This window comes from Tasmannia lanceolata, unplaced genomic scaffold (assembly GCF_043159265.1).
Source record: "Tasmannia lanceolata isolate RefF3 unplaced genomic scaffold, GAP_Taslan_0.1 ptg000002l, whole genome shotgun sequence".
Lineage (NCBI taxonomy): Eukaryota > Viridiplantae > Streptophyta > Magnoliopsida > Canellales > Winteraceae > Tasmannia > Tasmannia lanceolata.
Genome location: NW_027518679.1, coordinates 47,995,302 through 48,002,487, shown reverse-complemented (window position 1 = coordinate 48,002,487; position 7,186 = coordinate 47,995,302). Strand labels below are relative to the sequence as shown.

General features: G+C 38.2%; 1 long non-coding RNA gene across 2 annotated transcripts; it reads left to right on the top strand.

Annotated features, from left to right (window-relative positions):
* The first annotated feature begins 938 nt into the window (after window positions 1-938).
* LOC143886039 (uncharacterized) lies at window positions 939-5,265 on the top strand. 2 transcript variants are annotated; one of them, XR_013253674.1, is made up of 3 exons: window positions 939-1,194; window positions 1,576-1,981; window positions 4,565-5,265. It is a non-coding gene; the product is annotated as an uncharacterized LOC143886039 (long non-coding RNA). The 2 variants fall into 2 exon arrangements; XR_013253675.1 differs by having other exon boundaries at window positions 940-1,194; window positions 1,576-1,968.
* The last annotated feature ends 1,921 nt before the right edge of the window (window positions 5,266-7,186 follow it).

Sequence of the window (7,186 nt, the reverse complement as noted above, 5' to 3'; positions counted from 1 at the left end):
AAGGTAGGTTATTAACCCTTCCCTCATGTATCAATCTCTTAACGTATTTAGCAGTTAAATCCCGAAAAGTTCTCTCTATGGCTTCTAATTAATAATCCTCTAATTTAGCAGTTAAATACCAAAAAAAAGCTCTCCAATAAGGGAAAGTATATCCTTTAAAGAATTCTTTTTTTAGGTATGTGACTCTTTGAAATGAAAATAACCTTTGGGATTCTTATAGCTTTTCCTATTCTATTCAAACTCTACTAATTAACTGCTAAAATAAAGGTTTAATTAAGAAATTAAAGGAGTAATAAAATCCAAACATAAACGTTTGAAATGGAATAAGGGGAATTTAATATACGGGATGGAGAAATATTTATAGAGAGGGGTGACACGTGGCACCGCCACGGCTTAGAGGATTCCGCTTTACTTATATATATATATATATATATATATATATATATATATATATATATATATATATATATATAAGAGGGAAGGCTCAGCCCACATAATAGGATGGTCCAAACCGACGATTTGATGGGCCACAAATGTAAATAGTTTGTGCCCCAAAATCATTTCCATAGTACGATCCCAACCGTCCGATTTATAGAAGTTTTCATAATGTGAGTCTCTCTTTAGATTGGAGGGTTAGAATCATCCTATGGAAATGATTTTTGGGCACAAGCTATTTACATTTTGGCCCATACAATGGACGGTTCGGATCATCCTATGGTGTGGGCTGTACAGTCCATTTTAAAAAAAAAAAACAGTTTGATTTCATCATAGAAGGGAGCGAATTTATCACTGCCCAAAAAAAAAAAAAAAAAGAAGAAGAAGGAGCCAACGTCCATGGCGGTCTCTTCCACACCTACCCTCTCTGTTTTCTCCGCCTTCCCTCTCCCTTTCCCTCTCATTCCTCCTTCAAATCACCCCCCCCCCCCCCCAAAAAAAAATCTTCCCAATCCAGCCCCAAAAAAAATCTCTGCTTTCTCCGCCATCAAGATCCCCCACCCTCCACCTTTCACCACCACACGATCTACCCCCCAAAATTCCCTCACCCCCACCCCCTTCCTCGGCTCCACCAAAAAATTCCGCATTTCCCCTAAAATCTTACGCTCATCCTCCCCCCACTCTTCCCCCATCGCCTCCGTCTCTGATCTGGTCAAGGAAAATAAGCTCAAATCCAATTCCTCCTCCTCCTCCAACCTGGTAATCATTAAAAAACCCTAATTTTTCAATTCTGTATCTCAGAATGCCCTAATTTCTCAATTTTGTATATCTGAATACTCTAATTTTTCAATTTTGTTATTTTGGATACCCTAATTTCTCAATTTTGTATCTCAGGATACTCTAATTTCTCAAATTTCCATCTCAGAAAACCCTAATTTTCCAACTTTGTCTCTAAGGATGCCCTGATTTTCCTACTTTCCATCTCAGAAAACCCTAATTTTTTTCAAATTTTCATCTCTAAGAACCCTAATTTTTTCACTTTCCCATCTCAGAACACCCTAATTATTCAATTTTCCATCTTAGATCTGAAAACCACGCTAACCCTAACCCTAACTTTTCTTATTTGATTTCTCTTTGCAGCTTATAACGAAAGAAGAAGGATTAGATATATACGAAGACATGATCCTAGGCCGATCATTCGAAGACATGTGAGCGCAAATGTATTACAGAGGAAAAATGTTTGGGTTTGTTCATCTCTACAACAACGGCCAAGAAGCAGTTTCAACTGGTTTTATAAAGTTCTTAAAAAAAGAAGATTCAGTCTGTAGTACCTACCGTGATCCACGTCCATGCCCTAAGCAAGGGCGTCTCAGCTCGCGCAGTAATGAGCGAGCTCTTTGGCAAAACCACAGGATGCTGCCGCGGCCAGGGCGGCTCAATGCACATGTTCTCCAAAAAGCACAATGTACTTGGAGGGTTCGCCTTTATAGGAGAAGGAATTCCGGTTGCCACTGGCTCGGCTTTTACTTCTAGGTATAGGAGGGAGGTACTGTGAAACAACCAATTAGTCCAAAAGCTTAAGCTGTTAGAGATGGCGTTATTTAATCTTTGAGGAATGCTAGACTGAGGGGTGAAAGGGCACCCCCATGGGTTGAATGTAACCAAAGGGCACCCCCACACTAAATGTACTTTGGTTACATTGAACCAATGGGGCGCCCTTTCAGATTTTTGCAAGGGCGTCCCTAGTATTCCGCTTAATCTTTTATACTTTAATACTCTCCCTCATGTGTGGCCCCCTCGTTTTTGGGGTTGACCTACATGTGGCACATGTGGGCCCTCTTTTGGGTTACATGTGGATTTTTGGTATCAAGGAGTTTGAACTCATGACCTTTTGCTCTGATACCATGTGAAGTAACCAATTACTCCAAAAGCTTAAGCTGTTGGAGAAGGGATTATATTTAATCTTTTTTATTTTAGCGCACCCCCTCATGTGTGGCCCCTCTTTTTAGGGTTGGCCTACACATGGCACATGTCGTCCCTCTTTTAGGTTGGCCATTACATGTGCAATTTTAATATAAAGGAGTTTTGAACCAAGGGCAATTGCTCCGATACCATGTGAAACAACCAATTACTCCAAAAGGTTAATGTGTTAGAGATTGCGTTTTTTAATCTTTTATACTTTAACAGGTACTGAAAGAAGAGGATTGTGATCATGTGACTTTGGCGTTAATTTATTATCCAAGCACGAATTTCCAATCCAAGAACAATACAGCAAAAAATTAAGAAAAGAATATAACCAAAATATTTTTTTTATCACCACCAACATATAAAGAACGGATCAGATCCACCCCCCTACAACCACACCCATAAATAGAGAACCCCACAAACACGCATTCCATTCAATCACAGTCCAACTAGCATAACAAGCATAAATCATAACGAAAACCGAAAATGCAACACTAAACGAATTAGAAAAAAGTAACCTCAAATTCAAATTCTCACCAGGATCGCGAAGTTCATCGGGATCAGCCAATGAATGCCCTCTAAACCTGTAAGTCACCAAGTCTCACATTCAATCAAACTCGGCCCTTCCCCTCTCCTCGCCCTTCCAATCGCCTCCTTTGCCACCTCCCTCACCTTCAAAACATCCATTCCATCCACATGTACCCCCGGCATTCCAAAAGCCGGCCCCTTCTTCCAAATCTCCGTATCTGACGTCGCCCTCAAATGCGATATCCCAATCGCCCACAAATTATTCTCCACCACAAACACAATTTGGCAATTTCCAAAGCGCCGCCATATTCAAACATTCAAAAAACTGCCCATTATTACACGTCCCATCTGTGTAGGTTGGTTTGTAGCCCAGAGCCAAGCAGTTGGTTGGTGAAAATTAGGTTCGTGAAGTCTGGTGCCCAAGTTATTTTTTGTCAAATTAGGGAAATTTGTTGGTTTAACGTGAGATATTTCTATGCTGATCCAAAATATGCCTTATGTGTTTTGGTGCCGTTGTTGTTGTTTCTGATGATTATGATGATGACGATGATGCTTCTATTTGATCCATACTATGTTTTCCCGTCATCTGAGCTTCCTCTATTTGTTAAATATCTAATTTTTCTGTCTTTCCCATCTCTAATTGGGGCAACGGAACACTATTAACAATTCAGAAAAACTTTCTTCCTCATTGAAGATAGGAGCTTGAGGCTTTAGTATTTGTACTTGTTGCGTTCATTCTTTCTAAAGTTTTTTGCAGTTCTTTGTCAGTTCCTCTGCCAATATCAAACCATACTTCTTCCTTTCTCGTAGAACTCAGCTTCTGACTCTGACCAGTTTTGATGTCTTTTGATACTACAATTTGTGGATTTGGCTCTACTTAAGTCTCAAAACCTTAAAATGTATTATTTGGATATCATTTCCTTAATATGCGTAACCAAATTGCATCAATCATATCCCAAGCCAGGTGATTCGACACAAGTAATGTAAGAGTCTGTTTGCATCTACGTGGGATGTGGATGCTTTTCTATTTTCTTCTCTCTTTCATTGATATTTTGAATTTATATCCTAGTTATTTACCTGATTCTATGTCAAAATTTAAGATTCTATCTAAATTTAAGCTTCCATTTATACGTCTCTCTCTAGCTTGTTTTTTGAATGGCCATTCTCTCTAGCTTAGTATTCTCATTTCCTTTATGAGGATGAATATAAAAAGAAAAAAGAAGCATGTATGACTTATGATTCTCATTTCATTTATGTTGAGGAACAAAAAAAGAATGAAGAAAATTTATGCTCAAAAGGTTATTTATATACGAAAGACCATGCACCTAAGCAATAGCGCCAAAAGAGGATACCGGTTAGCCGTATCCAACACATATCCACACCATTATCTTTATCTTCGAGCTGGGTATTCCACCCATTTTGAACGATCCTCGTTCTATAGCCTTAGATTTTGTGATACATGTTATTGTTCTACAATAAAAATCAAGTCACTCCCTTACTAAGTTGACACAGTTCTTCTGTTCGCATTGTTGCTCAGAAAACATTATCATACAATACTGAATCTTTTTTTTTTTTAATGGAACAATACTGCATCTATTATTGATGATTTCCCCTCACATGTTCTTTGTTTTGGCAGCTGAGAAGTCTCATTATGCTGCTAGAGATCCCATCGTGGCCCTAAAGAAATACATTATCGAGAACAATCTAGCCAATGAATCTGAGTTGAAGGCTATCGAGTAACCCTTCTTTCTTTTAGTTTATTTATATATTTTTTGTGCGCCATTCATTCCCCGTGCAGTCTATTTATTTTTTAACAGATGAACTGTTCATATCGGGCATCCTAAAGGCTTGGTGGCCTTGATTACCATGCTCACAAAGTGTTGCCATTTCTCAAGGTTATGTGCTTTAGTTGAAACCAATTGTAAAACTCCATATTTCTTGAGAATGGCGGTTTATGTGTATTAGTGTATCTGCTCTGCCATGTTACATCCATCTCCTATTTTCTCTGGCTTGCCTATGTTATGGAACGGTTTTCGTGCAAGATTTCAATTTGAACGGCCTTTACATTTACTATATTTGGGAAGAGTAATAAGAGTAACCCTCCCGATTATAATGCATTTAAGCCTTTTTATCTAACAGGCGTGTATAGTTTGATTGTTGATCTGATCACAACTATGATCAAATATCAACTTGCACATTTTTATATCGATTTGTCGTCAACTTTTTCCTCATTCACACACTGGGTGGTACCCTGTTGAGCTTGGATGGAAATGTGTATGAGGATATGCAAATCTCACTTGGATGAGTAATTTGAAATTTAACTCTAGTCCTGGTCTATTCCCCTGCTACCACATTATGGTCGCGAGGAGCTTTTCAGAGTGAGGCTCCCATCTCTGATTGCTTTTTGTTTTCTATGGAGATTGTTTCATGTTTTCTATGGAGAACCCGTGCTGCTCATTTTAAACATCCACATATTGGAGAGTTAGGATCATCCTGTAGAGAAGATTTTTGGGGAGCCACCTATCTATGTCAGACCCCCTAACAAATGAATGGTTTACATGGCACTGTACTTTTTCTGCTGCATTTGCGTGCATGACCTTTCACCATATAAAAACTCTAGGACATGGATTTGTCTCAGGTTATTTCTCTTCAATTCCCAATCATCAAATCCCCATTGGAAATTAATGGCACAATGGCCTAGAGCCACAAAGCATCTTGTTTCTACCACCTCATACACGTGGAATGTCTACACTGATTAGAATAATTTCTCAATAGAAAATATCAGTAGGTTTAGCTAGAGCCGTAGAGATTTGAACATTGTCTACATTCTGCACGTCACACTAATGTTTCCTAGTTCATCGGTTTGCTTTGTTCGGGTTCAAGATTCACAACTTCATGCGAACCCAATTCGTTACAAGTGGGCTTCTTTGACTCAATTCTGTTGGCTAGCTTGGTATTTTTGGAAGCGAGGGAGAGCAAGGGTTTATCTATAGATATGGAAAAAGCGCATGATCATGTGAATTTATTTAGGAAAAGATAGAATTTGGTGAAAGATGGAGGTGGATTAAGTCATTGCTAATGTTCTCAATCATAGTGAATGGGGCTCTGGCTGGTTTCCGTGGGAGTTCGAGAGGCATTCCACAAGTTAATCTCCTTTCTCCTTATCATTTTATTTTAATAGCGGAAGTTCCAAGTCTTATAATATTTCGAAGGGAAGAAAGGAGTCTTATTAAAGGTTTGAAACTGGGTAGAAATGCACAGCCAATATCCCACCTTCGGTTCACAAATGACGTTCTTATCTTCATTGATCACATATTTACTAGGTCTGCTTAAAATCTATTAGGGCCCGTTTGGATACCTCATGCATTTGTATTTTGATTTGAATACAAACTACATCAATCATCGTCATGATCATGTTTAAAGAGAGAGAAAGAGAAGGAGGGAGCGAGGGATGTCTCGTTGCTGCCGGAGCAACGTCGAAACTGAAATTTCGGCTGAAATCTGTTAATTAAAAGAAGTCATGTTTTATTCATTCCGAAATTTTGGCCGAAAAATTTTGGTAATTTTAACCAAAATCCTGTAATTAAAAAAGTTTTGTTTTATTCATTTCGGTAATTTCGGCTGAAATCTGATAATTAAAGAAAGTCTTGTTTTATTCATTCCGAAATTTCGGAATAATATTATTTTTTATATAAAAAAACCAATTTACCTAATTTTGAACCGAAATTTCCGATTTTTTTGCCGAAATTACCGAAATTTCAGCTGAAATTTGGAATTTTGCAAAATTTGGGATTTGGCCTAATTTCGACCGAAATTTTATATTTCGGACGAAATTTAAAACCATGATTACAATTCCTAAAAAGCTCCAATAATCCAATTAAAATAAAATAAAAGACAAGGTTACTTAGCACAATTATTAAAGAGGAATGCTAGATTCACAAGCGCCCTTGGACAATAGGGAGCAAAGGGCAGCCCTATTGGTGAAATTCCCCTAGAGACATTTTATTATTTTAAGTTTTCGTGCCATCTTAAATGGGATTTGACCGATGAGGGAGCCCTTTGCCTTCTTTTTTCCAAGGGCGCCCATGAGTCTAGACTCCCTCGTCATTTAAAACATCGTATGTCAATATCATTAAAATAATATGAACTTGTGAGTTTTAATATGATGAAAGGCCTTATAGTCCATTAATTTTCAAAAAGCAGCGTACGGCCCACACCATAGGATGACCCAAACCGTCCATTAGATGGGACACAACCT